Raw genomic sequence first — 15,578 nt, 5'->3', positions numbered from 1 at the left:
TATCTTTCCAGTGCGATCAGGAGCAGTGGCAGGTCTCCTGTGGGATGGGACGCAGGGAAGGGGGGCCTAGCCCACGGGGTGCCCTCAGTCTGAAGCCAAACAACGCATCATAGAGAAACAGTGACTTTGGCTGTCACCGTTAACCTACGCTCCGCACGAGCACAGCACGTGCAGGTGACGGGCCAGCGCCACAGCTCTCCCTCCCCGTGCCTCAGCCCTTATCTCCCTCGGCAGACCCGCAGCCATCCCCTTCCCTTGCCGCCCCCTCGCCCATCCCGCGCTGCAATCGCAGCAAAAGCAAATACAAATGCACCCTGAACGCAGGCTGAGGCCGAGCCCCCGCAGGCAGACAGGGAAGAGCTGCAGATAAATGGTTATCTTGATCTGCACACACCGTGCTGCCCAGGCTTTTTAATCAGAGCCCGTAATTGCTCTTCTTTGTTTGGGGAACTCACAGGGATCGAGTATCAGTCAAGCTCAGAGAGGAAACCGTGCGGGGAGATGACAGAAAGGAGAAAGAAGCCCTCCAACCCGCACACCTGGCAAAGCGGCGCTTGCTGCCACGAACCCACCACGTACCGACCCACGCTGCGCGGGCACGGAGAGCCGCTCCACGGCCAGGCTCCCGCTGGGTGGGCAGAGCAAACCCAGCAGTGCTGGAGAAGGGGTGACAGACCTCCTGGCTTTCCCTGCTTCAATGCAAGCAGAAACCAGTACCACAGCAACTGGAATCATGGACTACCCAGCGGTGCACCGGCAGGAGGACGAAGATGCCACATGATGGATAATTTCCAGCTCGCAGCTTGTCACTCCTGGTTACCATTATTCCAAATGACGAGGAGAATACGAGCCTCTGAGTAACATTATTCTCTATCTAGGCTTACGCACGGAGTCAGGGGAGCAGAGCGGAGGTTTCAAAGGACAGCATTTCCCAGGAACGATAAGCAAGCCTTTCTAATTTTCCATTTGCTGCCATTCTTCACAACCCAGGCTGCAGATAAAGCTTTCCTCAGCCCTCAGATGATGATTGATAATGAAGCATAAAGTGACACGAGGTCATACATAATGATGCTTTAAGTTGGAAAATGGGGAAGCTATGTTCATATTATTTTACGTGGCCTTCCTAGCCCTATGGCAGCTCCTTCAACCACTGCCCCATGAATGGTTTTAAAAAAATGGCATCAGAAGGGAATGCAGATAGATATTACTGTGGAAATTGAAAAGATCCAGTTCTGCTTTAAGGTTTCTTTAACCTGCCTAAATGTATGCGCTCGTTTCCTAAGCTATCTTCTCCCCTTATTCAAACTCAAATGAGAAAGAAATTCAGAGTTCAGGCAGGGAAGCTCTCATTAATTTTCTTGGCAATGCCAGACCATTTAGAATTGGTATGATGTTAATACGGAATGAATTTGACATTTGAATTGTTTTGTAAATATATCTTTTAGAAGAGATGTAAGACTATAGTCCTTAAAGAACCCATGTGGTCCTTAAGGAATCCATAAATTGGAACGTTAAAGCCACTACCCTAGCCTAATTTGCCTAATTACATACCTCCCTAAAATTCTCTTTATAGTTTCAACTGCATATGATAATTTCTTCCTATCCCCTCCTAAAAATGCTGTTAATTGTCCTTATGTGATGTTAATCAGCTGCAGCATCCAAGCCCAGACCTAATTTGTAGCAATCGTTTACTCATCTCAGAGAGGTGTTAACGCTGCTAGATTGAGAATTTAAGATGAAATTCAAATTTTTAATGTAAATTAAGCTACATAGCAGAGATGAAAAAGCTCAATAATTATTAAAAGCTCATTTTAGAAAAACCCAATACCTGAATTCAGCTATTTGAAATTCAGATTCAGTGACATCATACGTTCAGTTCAACGAGATGTGGAACAAATCTCACCTATTATATTGTAAAAACTGGTTCCATTTCCAGTAAATACGGACGGGAAGCGGGGCTCGCTCTGCTCCCGTAAGAAGACTGCTCTTCAGTCAACAAGGAGCAGGGCAGCGACGGGGCTCCAGCTCTCCGAGGCCGCGTCTCAGAATAACCCGGCACCCTTCTGACGGGCAGGGTCAAGGTACGGGTGGGTGTGAGAGCGGCCCCACCGCCACCAACGGGTAATTTATGTTTTGGTGTTCAGGCAGATCCTTAGGCTCTGTGCTAGGAGGGAACCCAAATTTAAAAACTCTGCACAGGTGCCTCTAGCAAGTTCCTGCTTGTCTTTATGGTTTCATCAGAGCTATTTCTGTTCCAGGATGTTATGCACATAATAATTTTTTTATTATGTAGGAAACAGCTTATTTGATCAATTTGCCCTATTTTTCTGTTCATGATTTTAGTGAGAGGTTTATCATTTTCCTGAGTTTACTAGAAATTACCTGCCAGATATAATTGCAGTAAATAAAACTTGCTCTGGAGCTCAGGCTTGTATGGTCCAAAACAAATGCCTGCAATTACTGCATTTGTGGAGCACGAGCTCAGAGAGCAAGACCACAGTGAAGGAAATTAGTCTGGGGTCTTCGAAGACGCCCAAGGGCTGTAAGCACCTCCATTCCCAGGGAGCCGGTCACCTAATTCCCTAAGGGCATTTTGAGGAACGCTGCTTTACCCCATCCCATGGCGTCCTGAAGAGAAAGCAGGGACCGTGATGTGCAGGGGAGGACTCGGCTGGCCTGTGCTGCTCTTGGGAGCAGGGACCTCCGCCAGTGGCCAGGGCTCCACAAAGCGCTCGGCACCTGGCTACTTGCTTAACGCCCTCTGATGCTTCTCCTGTACAGCAGAGCTGTGATATTTTCCTTTTAATTCACTATTTTCTGTAATAGCTTGAACTTGTCTTTGGCATGTCGTTAAATCAGGTACCTTCAGCTGAAAGTGAAATGCCTGTTCTACCTGTTGACACTTCTGTCCCGGAGCGATACAATTAAAACCATTGAAGCTGTGCATAAGCCCTGCATGGGACCTGCAGCGTGCGTGGATTTGTGAGATCAGCCCTGCTCGGGTGGTTGCAAACCCGCGCAAACCCGGAGCACGCCCTGGCCCAGACCCAGGAGTGAACGTGTGGGGCTGAGCACACCTGGAAGACGGAAGTAAAACCACAAAGTTCATGTGTCAGTTTTTCAGTTATTCTGTGAACCACTGCAAGAAAACATTAATTATCAACAAGTTATTTTAAATAAGGGCCATGGGAGTGTGCAAAACCAAGGTATAGATTCTGTATAGTAATAAGTAGCAGTGAAAAAACAGCTTTTCTGGTTAATAAATATGTCCAAACTGTCTCCCCTCATAAACCTCCTCACTCCTGCCCATTTCTGTGTCTGTTTTTTCAGCGCTATTTAAAAAAAACCCAATGGAAATACTGAAGGGGACCACACGGGGGGGGCACAGAAGCGTGCCGGCACTTAAGGGTACATTTGAGCAGCCCTCCACCAACAATTCTTTGTACAACTCCACGTGTTGAACCTGCTTCGAAGTAACCCACGCGGTGACCAGAAGAAGTAAGAGAGCGTCCCATCGGCAGGACTGAGGACACTGGCACCGGCAGGACGCACGTCCCGCAGGGAGGAGCAGCGTGCATGCACAGCGTCCGGCCAGCACGGGACGAGCACCAGGGCCACTGTCATCCAGGGCACCGCGACGGACGGCTGCGGTGCCGGGCAAACACCAAAGGCACAGCAAACGGGGCTCCTTTTGGTGTTGCTTATTGTAACTGTGGGAGCAATAAGCAGGTTTACAGTCTTTTGTGCAGCGCTCTCGCTGCTGGGTTTTCCTCCTGAGGTGGTGTGCCCCGTGGCCCCAGATCGCAGACTCCCACTCCCAGGCAGCCACCCGCAACCGCTTTCATCTGCGGAAACACTGAAGTGCCTGTCACTGTCAGAGCAGTGCCGCGGCTTGACACCCAGTGACGTGATCCTATAAAGTAAATCCTAATTTACTGGGGAAAAATTAACAGGGGATTACTTGATTATCAGACTTGGCTCTCCCTTGGGATCGTGAGACCAACTCTTGCACGTGGAGACAGGAGTGGGTAATGGGGAATCTTCTCTTATTAAGGAATAGCTTTATTCTGAAAACGCGCCCCTGCATTTATCTCAACACTGTAAAGTAAAATGCACACACAGAGGAGGGCAATTTCCTATCAGTCATTGTCTGCAATTAAAAAAAAAAAAATCCCCTTTAGTGTTATTTCTAATAAATACTGCTTTTAGATGCTGAACAGAATGACTGGAAAATAGCATGTGTACTTTATTGGCTTCCTAAAGGAAAAGCCCCAGTATATATCCCACAGCAAGACACGTATCTGAGGTTACATATCCCTGCACTAAGATCGCAATAATCCTTTTTGCATTAAAAAATAATGAGCTTCATCTCATTTGCAGATTCTTAAGAGCACGGAATCCTATGGTCACTTGGCAATATGAATGCACATCCCATAAATAGTAAATGAAAACAGAGCTCTCTTACCTTCCCACAGAAGCAGGACTGAAAGCTGGGTAGTCCCACAGGGAAATAGATTTCTTTCAGGAAGCTTTCATTTCAGAAGAGCTAAAAATCCTGCCCATACAGGCTTCTTTGGGGGAAGAGAGAGGATTAAACCGGCCATTTAAAATGTTTGTTTCACTACTACCATCTTGATAAATCTCTCTAAAAATGTAATCCTTTCTTATAATGGAGAAGCGCCAGAATTCTTGGTAAAACCCAAATCAGTCATTTTTATGGGGAACCTGCACAAATGCCTGTTTCACTGAAGAGCAAATTTGGGAAGCATCTACAGTTAAGCATAATACAGCAGCTCACTGAAATGGGTGCCTAAAGGCAGCTGCAACCAGAGAAATGAGATCTGTAATACAAAGCTTTGCCAAAAAAAGTAGTCCTCTCTATTTTCCCCCTTTCTTCCTAATATACTTGTTCATTTTCTTTTGTAATAAAAAGCCCACAGAACACGTAGTCCCTCATTACGGATGTGTGTGTTCTGCCAAAGCTGTGGTCCAAGGATGAGGTTGCTGCAATAATGTGCCCAAGAATAAATGTGCAGCAAGAATAAATCTATTATTTGATTTTTTTAAAAAACTCCACAAGTTTAAAGAAAGGCTTTTAGAATTTAATAGATATAAAACCAATTAGATTTTATAGGAGCAGGGTCTATAGAAGCCACGCTTACAGCCATATTATCATTCCTTAGCGAGAGACATAATACTCCATTAAGTTCTCTTAAACGCTTAAAAAATCCACAGGAAAGCCAGCCTTTTCACTTTTATTTACTATTCTATTGGATTTCACCTTGGCCCGTGCTCCGGCATTCCTCATGGGCCAGCAGGTCTCCAGGAGGCTGCCGGGGTCCTTGCGTGGATTTTCAAAGCCAAGGTATGGGGTTTTGGTGCAGCACTTGGGTAGGTTCTGACAAGGACACAAGTACCTGATGTGCAGGTACCTGAGCCCTCTCCCTGGGGTGACAGGCAGTCACATCCCCACGGCACAGCACATAAATGATAAATACAGCGCCGTGCTTACAGGCACAGGGCTTTGGCCAGCGGCCGTATCTTCTCGGATTTTCCACAGGGAAGCCACGGACGGTCTAGAGGGAGGAAGCTCTATCACCACGAGCGTTAACAGCACGCTTCCACAGTTACCATCTTAGACCTAAAAACCCTTTTAAACGTATCTTTAAGACTAACAGGGTTGGGTGATGAACTGGCCCTGGACTGGCACTCAGAAACTTTGGGTTCAACTCTCAACTCCTCCACAAACTTCTCATCTGAAGTTGGCCAGAGACGCGCTCTGCTCCAGATGTGTCTGTGCTCCGCAAACAAGGCAGAGGAAATATCACCACCTCTAAGGTGTGCGGTGGGATGCTGAAACGCAAACAAGAAAGCCACCACTGGAGTGTTAACTGTCTCTAACCCTTTAAATACAAAAAAAAAAGTTAAATAAGACTTTAAGACCTGCAGCAGCTGGAGGGGCTATAGGAGGCTGCCGGAGGCCGGAGGGCAGAGGGAGAGCGGGGCTTGTCGCAGCAAGCTGTGCCTCGGAGGGGTCCTCCTGCTCCGGGTTTCAGCATCGCAGCTCTTCAGCTCTGCTCTTTGCATTTATTCCTGGAACACTTATCTAAAAGCAGCACATGCTCTTTGATTGACTTTACCTTATGGAAAAATATCTTCTAAGAGTAGCAGTTGTTTTTACAGAATACTTGTATTTATTTAGTAAAATAATTGGAAAACTGCTCATAGGTTAGGTACAAAGTCATTTCCTAAGGCAGATGTTTTAAAGTCAGATGAGAACAGCCCGAGAACCTGTCACTCTCCTGCAATTTCTACTGAATGTCAGGAACAGCAGAAAAATGAACCATTGTTTTAAAATATTATGGCTGAAAGAACCCATATTTTTGTTGTCAAAATCTCAAATTGACTCTGCCTTGCTGCTCCGTATGGTCTCTTGCCCTAGATTAAAAGATCACATATATATTCTAATTTATCCTTTTGGGGTTATGGCCCTACAGCCGGCATTTTGGAAGACCTGTGCTCCAGCCTGCGGCCAGCCCGTGAGCTGCGCTGGCAGAACCACCGTGAAAATCGTACGGCGTTTTAGCAGGGCGAGAAAGGAAGAAGGAGGTTCAGAAGGCTTTGTTCCTCCATGGCTAACAGCACGGGGAAGCATTCATTAGGTACAATTTGCAGCCCGGAACTGCAGAAATCAATAGCAACGACCTTGTTTGGCGCAAGAGGAGCAGTGGGGCGCGGGGGGGCCGGGCGGCCGCAGCGTGCTGGCGTCCTGCCGCAGAGACGATGGACCTGGGGGACGCTGGGTCGGGGCGCAAGGACCGGGCTGTGCCGCTGCACATGGAATGGGCTGTGAGGTCCCAAGTCGAGCGAAGCTCAGGCCTCGCGGTACTTGTATCGAGTAGACGATAAAACTTCTGATTCCAACAGGACCTGAATTACACTCAGCATGTCGGAAAATCCCATCTGTCCAATTTCCTCCCTTGTGACAGACAGCAGAGAAACACACAGTTTTTGACCTTCATAATTCAACACTTCATAATTCAAAGCATTGGGGGTACCTCTAATTACATCCTAAAGCAACGACAAGGTTGGGTGCTGGGCAGAGGCTCTGTCCTTGCTCGCTATCAGCCAGGCGGGATGACCTGAAATCGGTATGATTTACTCTGGGAGAAAACTGCTGCTGCTCCTACTCATGCAAATCTTTCACGGACAGCACTGCGCCCACTGCCAAGTTCATCTTTAAATGTTCCCTTTCAAAATGCACATGGAAGATACCTATAAGAAATTCTTATAAAGTATTCCCCCTTCCCCAAACTCCAGGCACATTGCAGTGTCGCTACAGCTACCGTAAGCCCTTCTCGTGCGCTTTAACTAAATCCATTCTCACCCTTGTAGTACAAATAGTCTCAAACAGTGCCATGATCAGCCAACATCCAGGGCTCCCGGACCTTTCAGCATAAGAGGATGTCGCTCAGCTGATTAAATTTGTACTACAGGCAGGAGGATGCTTTAATGTGAAGATCAAGGAAGCAATCATGCACCTGAAAATTTCTAGATGCCCTCCGGACATTTGAGTTCAATTCTGCTGTCTAAGCATGTTTCCAGTGTTTATACAGGGAAAAAAATAATGCAAAACAAAAAAAAAATTAAAGGCTTGAGATTAGGTGCTCTAGAACACACAGCACGCAACTCATTTTTAGACCCAGGTAGCCACTTGGGTGGTACCTGCTTTCCACAAACCAGTGCAGTCCAGCTTTTCTGGCTAAGTGTAATTAGAAGACTAGTCATTGATCTCAAGACAGCACATATAACGAGGCTAGCCCAAAGATGTATAATACATGGTTGAGTATTGATAAGTTATTTTTATTTATGTAGGACATATAGCACTAACATTGACATTTATAACGTGCTTGGAGTATTGTACAAACAGAAGGATTTTTGCCTGCTTAGCATTACATATTATGCATCTGTCCTACACTGTGCCAGCTTTCCCTGCCACTGGATTTTCACAGTGGTAGGAAATAACAGGGATAAAGGGATTAAAAAGCAATGATTTTCTGTAAAGCCTTATAGGACATGTCTGCTATGATCTCAGCTTACTTGCCTCATCTACACCAGTAAAACACTATCGTAGTAGACAGATTTGTGGATTAAATGCGGACAAGTGTGTAAAATAAATATTTTGCTTATAGCTTCTACACACTTTAAAATATTCTCTGTGATTATAATAGCTTTTGAAGTCTCTTTCCAACGGGGTGATTTGCAGTTCGGAAGTTAAAATCAGGGACCTCCTCTGGCTCCGGTGCAATCTAAAGGTCATGATTGAAGTACGGCGTTTAGCAATTCCAAATAATTGCATCCAGACCTCAAACATGCCATGCTTTGTCACAGCTGCCACTTAAGGTCAAATTGAATATAAATTATATTCATCTTCGTATTAATAGAGCTACAGTTCAGGCTAAGCCATGCAAAATACAGTTCTCAGACTACTCTCTGTGCTTCCTCCTGCAGGGACCACAACCACAGCAGACAAGAGAGGGAAATGTGAAGTTTGCCAGTCCTCATTTCATGGAAAGGAACAGTTTAACAGCTTGGCCGAGGCCATGCAGATGTCCGTAACAGACCCTGCAATTGAACTGATGCCTCCTGAACCACAACTCTAGAGGCAGACTGCAAGGTCACTCCTCTGACCTCATCCTTTGCTCAGCCACCAAACCCCGGAGCCCGAGACACAGCCATTGCTTTGCATGAGCACGTGGGACCCTCGGTGCAGCATCTGTCGCTGCACTCCCGTGAGCACCAGAAACTGTTGCCCATTTGTATTCACAAGGGAGAACACCTCTCTGTCGTGGAGAGGGAAGTTGCACAGCAATGGAACGGAAATCTGTCACCTACAAAGGGACAGCAGATTTTCTATGAAATGCTGTTACTGGCCTTTTTTACACCTTACATGCGTTATACTTCATACCTACGTGCCTTTCCTCTGCAGCTTTGCCAGAGCAGCGATGCGACCACAGCACCTCTGCCAGCATCATCGCAGGAGCACTCCTTTCATTTGGACATGCAGGGTTGAAAGGTAAGTTATCTTCTCCGCAGGCACCACAGAACCACGGTCTGGCTTTGGGGGACGCTGAATCTCCAGGATTCTGTTCGTTTAGTCAACATATGCTTATCCAAAACCAATGCAGCGTCTTTATTTCTACCTATCTCTCTCTTCTCCTTTCATCATAAGGAACATATAGTCTTACACCAGATGATACCTGAATTTAAAATTAAGATTATTTCTATTAAAAGTAGAAATATCTCTGTACCTGCTATAAAAGAATGCTGCCCATGCCTCAAACACACACACGAGAGCATAATTCATTAACATAGCGTATAGGTCCCAGAACTCCCATTGTATCAGTGGATCATGAGTACAAGACTTTTGTTGTGGATCACCGATTCATCGAGTAAAACGCTGCCTGTAATTTACAGCAGCTTCAGATCCTTCCCCACACATGGGAAGGATAAAGCGACCTGCTTTACCTTCACGCTTTCCAAGCGGACTGAGTGCTCGGTCTTACTAAAATGTGCCAGACAGACGCGTGCAACTTCTCCCGCAGGATGCAAAGGCAGCGCCGGCCTCGGTCTTCCCCACGCAACTTGCACAGACCCAGCTCCTCGGCGCAGCTCCATCCCGTGGGCACCATTTATTTCACACAGAATTGGGACACACTCCCCCCCAGTAATTGAGATACTGCATTCAGATGTTAATACACAGAAATATTGCACAAAAAAAGATCTTAGTTTTGGCCAAGTAACACCCCGTTGGGGATTTCTCTCTAATAGAGCAGGTCTTAAGATCTACAGATGGCAGTTCAACACCTTACCAGGTCCACGAGCTTCAAAGTTAATTTCACACTAAGAAGGTTTTCAACAAATGAGTCACAGAAAGAAAGAAATTTAAAAAGACATATTGAATTCTTTGACATGGCTAAAATATTCTCAGTAGAGAACCAGAGGGGAGGAAAGGGGGAAAGACGACTGTTTTAAGCCGGGCATACTGAAAGCAGCGGCTGAACTAGGTGGGAAGGAATACTTGACAGTGTCGGGTGGTATTGCAAGCAGCTCTGAAATCAACCCAGAAGTAGTTTCTGCTGTGGTGGTGCTGCAGACAGACCGGGCAAACCCCAGTCAGTGGCATTAACGGGAGCTGGGATGAGCGTGGGGTTGCACGTCTTCTCACGCGTGTACACCAGAAGCAACTCAGACTCTGTCGCGGTAACCAGAGTCAGTAACATCAGCCCCGCGTGTATTTACAGCACGGGTTGTATCCCCAGCCCTTTAACGCCTCAGCTCCTAGTCTGGGACCCAAACGAGCGTCCCCGCTGCCCAGTCCCCTGAGCTTGGCCACTGCCACTCTCTCGTTGGGAGTGACAGTCACCTGCCCTCGTAGCAGCAGAGCTGTGCATGACACATCCGGGCGCTCCTCGTCCACACCGGTGCTCAGCTGCGTAAAAAAACTAAGGCAGCTCTTCATCTGGGTGTTTCTGCAGAGTGCCGTAAGAGGTTTCCTTCTGCAAGTCCTTTTGTAATCATTTCATTATCCTGGTAGAGAAGAACCGTATCTCAAACATGCTTGAGACTGCGTAAAATGAAATGCCCACCTACTCGGGTCCTTGAGTCAGACGGCAAGAGTCCAGCCTTTCTCCCAGAGACAGAAACAACGACTTCGCGTCCTCTTCATGCAAATTCAGCTCTAAGACCCGTGTTAGGCCTATCTCTCCAAGACCTGCACGCTCAGCCCTGTCTGGTCATGGCCCCTGCACCAGGATAGCTGAGAAGAGCAGGTTTTTGGCTGACTGAATACAGTGCATCGCTTCTTGCGTCAGAAGATGCAAAGAAACGTTCTCATGGGTGTTCACCCATTAGCTCACGATAGGAATCCAGTGGACAGGGGTTTCGTGCTTTCGTGTTATCATTTTTACTCCCGGAGTAAATACACACTGTATGCTTGCAATGAAACTCCTCCATTGTCTTTAAGGTGTTCCAGCTTTCTAAGAAGCTTTGGGGGGTTCCTAGCAAAGTGATGAAATGAGATTAGAGTCCCTCCTCATGAAACATTCACATGACAGATCATGTGGGAAAAGATACATCAACCAAAAGGAAAAGCTTCACAATTAATAATACATAAGAGAAGTGAGACAGAATAGTGTGTGAAATGACTGACCTGCTTTAAAAACGCTGCCTGGTGTCATTCTAGCTCCTTATTACAGAATTCCCCACATAAAGACATCCAGATGTTCTCATCTGCCTACATAGAGACAACCGTCAATAAAAGGAAGGGCGAAGCGCAGTAATCCTTGCTGCTGAGGAGCTGGTTTATTTCTGATGAACAAACCACAATTCCAATCAGCAGGTAGAAGGATCCTTCTAGGTGAAAACAAAGACTTTAATTCTCGGGTTTTGTATAGCAGCACCATGGTGACTGGTGCAATTGCTGTTCACGCCAAGTTGGGTTTTGTAGTCCCCGCGCACGTGATCGCATCCACACTTTTGCACCTGCAATCACTTACACCATTTGTGCTTGCAATTATTATATCCGCATGCATAATTGGGAATGCATTATGCAAATAACCAGTTATTGATGTAATTGGTCATTGGCTTACACAGTTACTCACTGGTAATTTGCATGTGCAGTGCTGGTACCTTTCTGAATAAATCCAGCACGCTCATGCAATTTTGGAAATAAATGCACAGCATCTGAAACCCTGGGTGAAAAGAAAACCTAGCAGTGTTTCATCTCGCTAACAAAAAGTGTCATCTAAGCTAAGAAACCTGTTGGCACAAACTGCAATACCTCCTTCTCTACTTAACTCACAAATAAGCCTTCAGCAATAATTATACTTCTCTTCCAAAAAATTCCAACTAACTGCTGCCTGTGTTTATGGACTTACTTCAATCTCATGTCGATTAGGAGCTATTACCGTTGGGACACAGGGCAATGGATTTTCACCTGCCCAGTAGCAAGTCTCATCTCTTTTTGGTGGTGCCCCTTCTACCTGTCATTCCCACCTGCCATCACGTCCCAGTTTATACTTCTTTTCAGAAAGGCGCATTAGAGTCCTGCAGCACAGTTCAGGGTAATGGATTATGCATACACTCAGGATGTTAAGCAGCTTAATGGTGGGTGGGATGTCTGCTTCAAAGAAAAAAAGGCAGTGACATGCATGACAGGTCAGCAAGAGCTGTATTGTTTTATTATTACCCAACGTCAGTTATTTACACCCTTTTAAAGGTTTAAGGGCCTGGTCCTCAAAATGCTGGGCACCGTCCAGACGCAAACCAGCAGACCGGTCTGTCCCAGAGCTGCCGGCACAAACAGGTACGGGGCAGTAAACGGGGGGAGTGACCACAGTAACGGCAGCAAGCGTCATACTTGTTTATCAACACTTCTGGAGATGGAGATGAACCAGGAACGCAGCTCTATGCAAAGAGAAGGGTGGAATAAGGGGACAAAGCCAGAGGGCACGGAAGGAGAGAAGATGAGAACAAAGAGGCAATCAAAAAGGGCAATGTTCAGCCCAAGTGGTGGGAAATCTCCTGCTCTCCTGGGAGCTTCTTTTTTAAGGCCACTTGAGCAGGAGCGTTTGGGAGAGTACTCAGTTCTGCCTGAATACTGCCGATGGGAAAGTATGTGCAGAGAGCGTACCTTGAGCAGTTCACGGGGGATGACAGAGAGGAAAATCCGCTCCCCTTCTCCTTCAGTGTAAACCTTGCCCTTAGTCCAAGGGGTCCTGCAGTGGCTACTGTGGAGCTGTGGCTACCTTACAGACACCAGGCTGGGGAAAAAAAACAACTTCTACTGCTCTTTACTGCACAAAAATATTCATTTCTAGTCTGTAGGAATGAAAGATTTTTTAATTTCCATCTCAACATTATTTTCACTCCTAATGTTTTAATGTTGTGAAAACTGCCTAGAAACGAAGACACCAACTTAAGACTGTAAAATTTTAATGCTTACTATATTTTGCCTCCTTTTTCTTCGCACATAGGTTTTAGGTCCATCAGGTTTATGCTTTTCAAGCTTTTCTATGCAATCAGAAGGAATGAAACCTTTTTTTTTTTTAACGAAGCCGGCATTTTCTTAGTAAGTATCATTCTAGAAGCTTGAAGTTTAAGAAAAATATGAACCACCCATCAGTATCCCTACAAAACTATGAAGTTTTGCAGCACTCCCAAAATACTATTCCGGCCAGGCAGCCCGATGCCAGGCAGCCAGCGCAGTCGGGAGGTAATTCTGTGGCTGTACAGAGCCTCCTCTACCTCACCATCCCAAACCAGCCTCGTGCTGCCAGAGATGAGCCGTGCACGCTCCAGGACCGCACAGTCCCATACGGCCTCTACAAACCCTGCCTCGCTTCTCTACGCAAGGCGAGCGTCCCAGCTGCGCCGCAAGGAAAGCTTCAGAGGTTGAAGATGGGGATTAGGATTTAACTGCTAATGAACAACCCCCGTAACAAGACAAACTTCTCAGGACCCGGGATCAGAGCTGAGCGTATGGGCTGCGTGGTGATGAGATAATCGTACCTGCTACACTCCTCCTCCCAGGGGCTCTTCCAAACCAGGCAATTCTGTGGATGTTTTGCTTTGGGCAACGCGCGGGCGCAGCGGCACATCCCCGGTGCTGCAGAGCTGCTCTCTGCTGGGTTGCACCTCTGCTCCCCGGCTGCGTCTGACGTCCCGCAGCCAAGTACCAGAAGTTAAAGAGGTAACAGCAGGGAACGGAGTCCTGATATTCTGCCCAGTTCCGTGCAGAATGGATGCTCTGCACCAAGCCGGGGGGACTGTTTGCCACAGCACAGCCATGACAGCTTTTCGGCACTTTGAATCCACCTACAGAACTCATCTCACTTAGAGAAAAATAAGTGTGTCAGAGAGCATAACTCTCTAAGACACAATTTCCCCTCGACTGCTCATCGCACTAACCCCCATCTCCTCTCCCTCGTACACTGCAGCCCTTGTCAGCCACTCCAGGGCTCAATCCTGCACAGCAGACCCCAGCCCCCCAACTGCACCTCCTCGACTCTGTGCTGCACCCGACACTTCAGCAACCCCAGCCCCCTGATTCCCAGCAGGGACACCCCGAATCTCCAGCCCAACGAGGGAAGGTTTCCCTCCTGTGGTCCCGATGAGTTTCTAGAGCAAGCATGTGGCAAGCGTTCCTGCTTGCTTTGGGGTTCGAAGGTGCAAGCTCTGGTTTAAAAGCTTATTTGTGATCATTTCACAAGTTCCTTATGAATCTTGGCAGAGAGAGGGGCCTGTTGTGCGTGTAATTTAAAATAGCGAAAGCCTGGAACGGCGACAGCATCGCCTGCAATGACATGAAAATTAAATACAGAAAACACTTTTCCCCTAGCAAGCCTCTCGCAAACCTACGGCTCTCTTCTGGTGCTGTACGTATACAGGACGGGTTCAGCAGCCCTCCTAAAAACCCAGACAAGCCTCACGATCAACAGCGTTGTTAGCGTGCGTGAAAAATAAAGCAGAGGCCATGCTGTCAAAGCACTAACGCCCGTTATAAAGGCCACGAGGGACACGGCTGCGTGGGGGGTGCAGGTCCTTTCTCCCTCTGTGTGGCAAGCGCCATACGTGCCGAGAGGAGCATGATGGTTGTATGTACCTAACACCATGCGAAAGGATGGATCTGCTCCACCAAGAAAGTGAAAATAAACTCCCTGCGCTGGAAGAGCACAGAACTGAAGCCATTCACGACACAGCAGATTTTCCAAGAAGCATCCGCTATTACATTACTTCCACGTCAGGAATAAGCAATAGATGGGAAAAGTAACATCCAGACTGATGAGAACAGACTCTGTGGAAGGAAAAGCGACTTTTTGGACGACATTGTTGAGTTCCTTCCGAAAATTCAATTTCCTTAAATATGAAAAACTTCACTTTTAATGTTACCTTAAAAATGACCTTTTGGACTTTCAGAAAAAATTCATGGCCTCAAGAGGAAATCCAAAGCATTAACTAAAGACCATATTTGCTACACATTTAACTTATTGTTAACTCATATTAAGGGTCTTCCTCACTATAAATTCTTAAACCAATTTTAAAAATAATTTCCTGAGAAAGGATCGCTTTGCTGTACCCCAGGAGAGGGTGCTGAGCCCAGCCAGCCTTGGCCACCAGCACCTTCTCATCCAGGCTGTGCTCAGCAAACTGCCTACATGATCGCAACGGCTTCGTGCGGGGCAGGAGGGTGAAAACGGCCCCGTGTGCTTGCAGGCTGCTTGCTTTGTCAGGGTGTTTGTCACTAAACCATTAGGGCTGCCTGGTGAGGTATGCAGAATTCCCATTATCTTATGGTAATAAAGGGCACGAGGGATGAGGCAGTACAGCACCCTCCCACAACAGCTTTCCCTTCCACTGGGTAAGTCAATAATAGAAAAAATAGGAAATAAAGATTTAAAGGTACAAAGAAAAGCTGAGTTTTATACCGCTGCCAAAACTTCAGCTGGCCTTTGGCATCAAATCTGGCCAGAGACTCCGTGCCTAACATGGACCAGTTGTCCTTAAGATACGGCATG

General features: G+C 46.8%; 1 long non-coding RNA gene across 3 annotated transcripts in view; it reads right to left on the bottom strand.

The window, feature by feature from the left end:
* The window catches only part of LOC129211531 (uncharacterized), a 235,950-nt gene that overhangs the window by 59,229 nt on the left and 161,143 nt on the right, over positions 1-15,578 (bottom strand). The window lies entirely within an intron of this gene.

Source organism: Grus americana, chromosome 11 (assembly GCF_028858705.1).
Source record: "Grus americana isolate bGruAme1 chromosome 11, bGruAme1.mat, whole genome shotgun sequence".
NCBI lineage: Eukaryota > Metazoa > Chordata > Aves > Gruiformes > Gruidae > Grus > Grus americana.
Note: the sequence above shows the minus strand (reverse complement) of the source record. Positions and strands in the feature narration are given on the sequence as shown.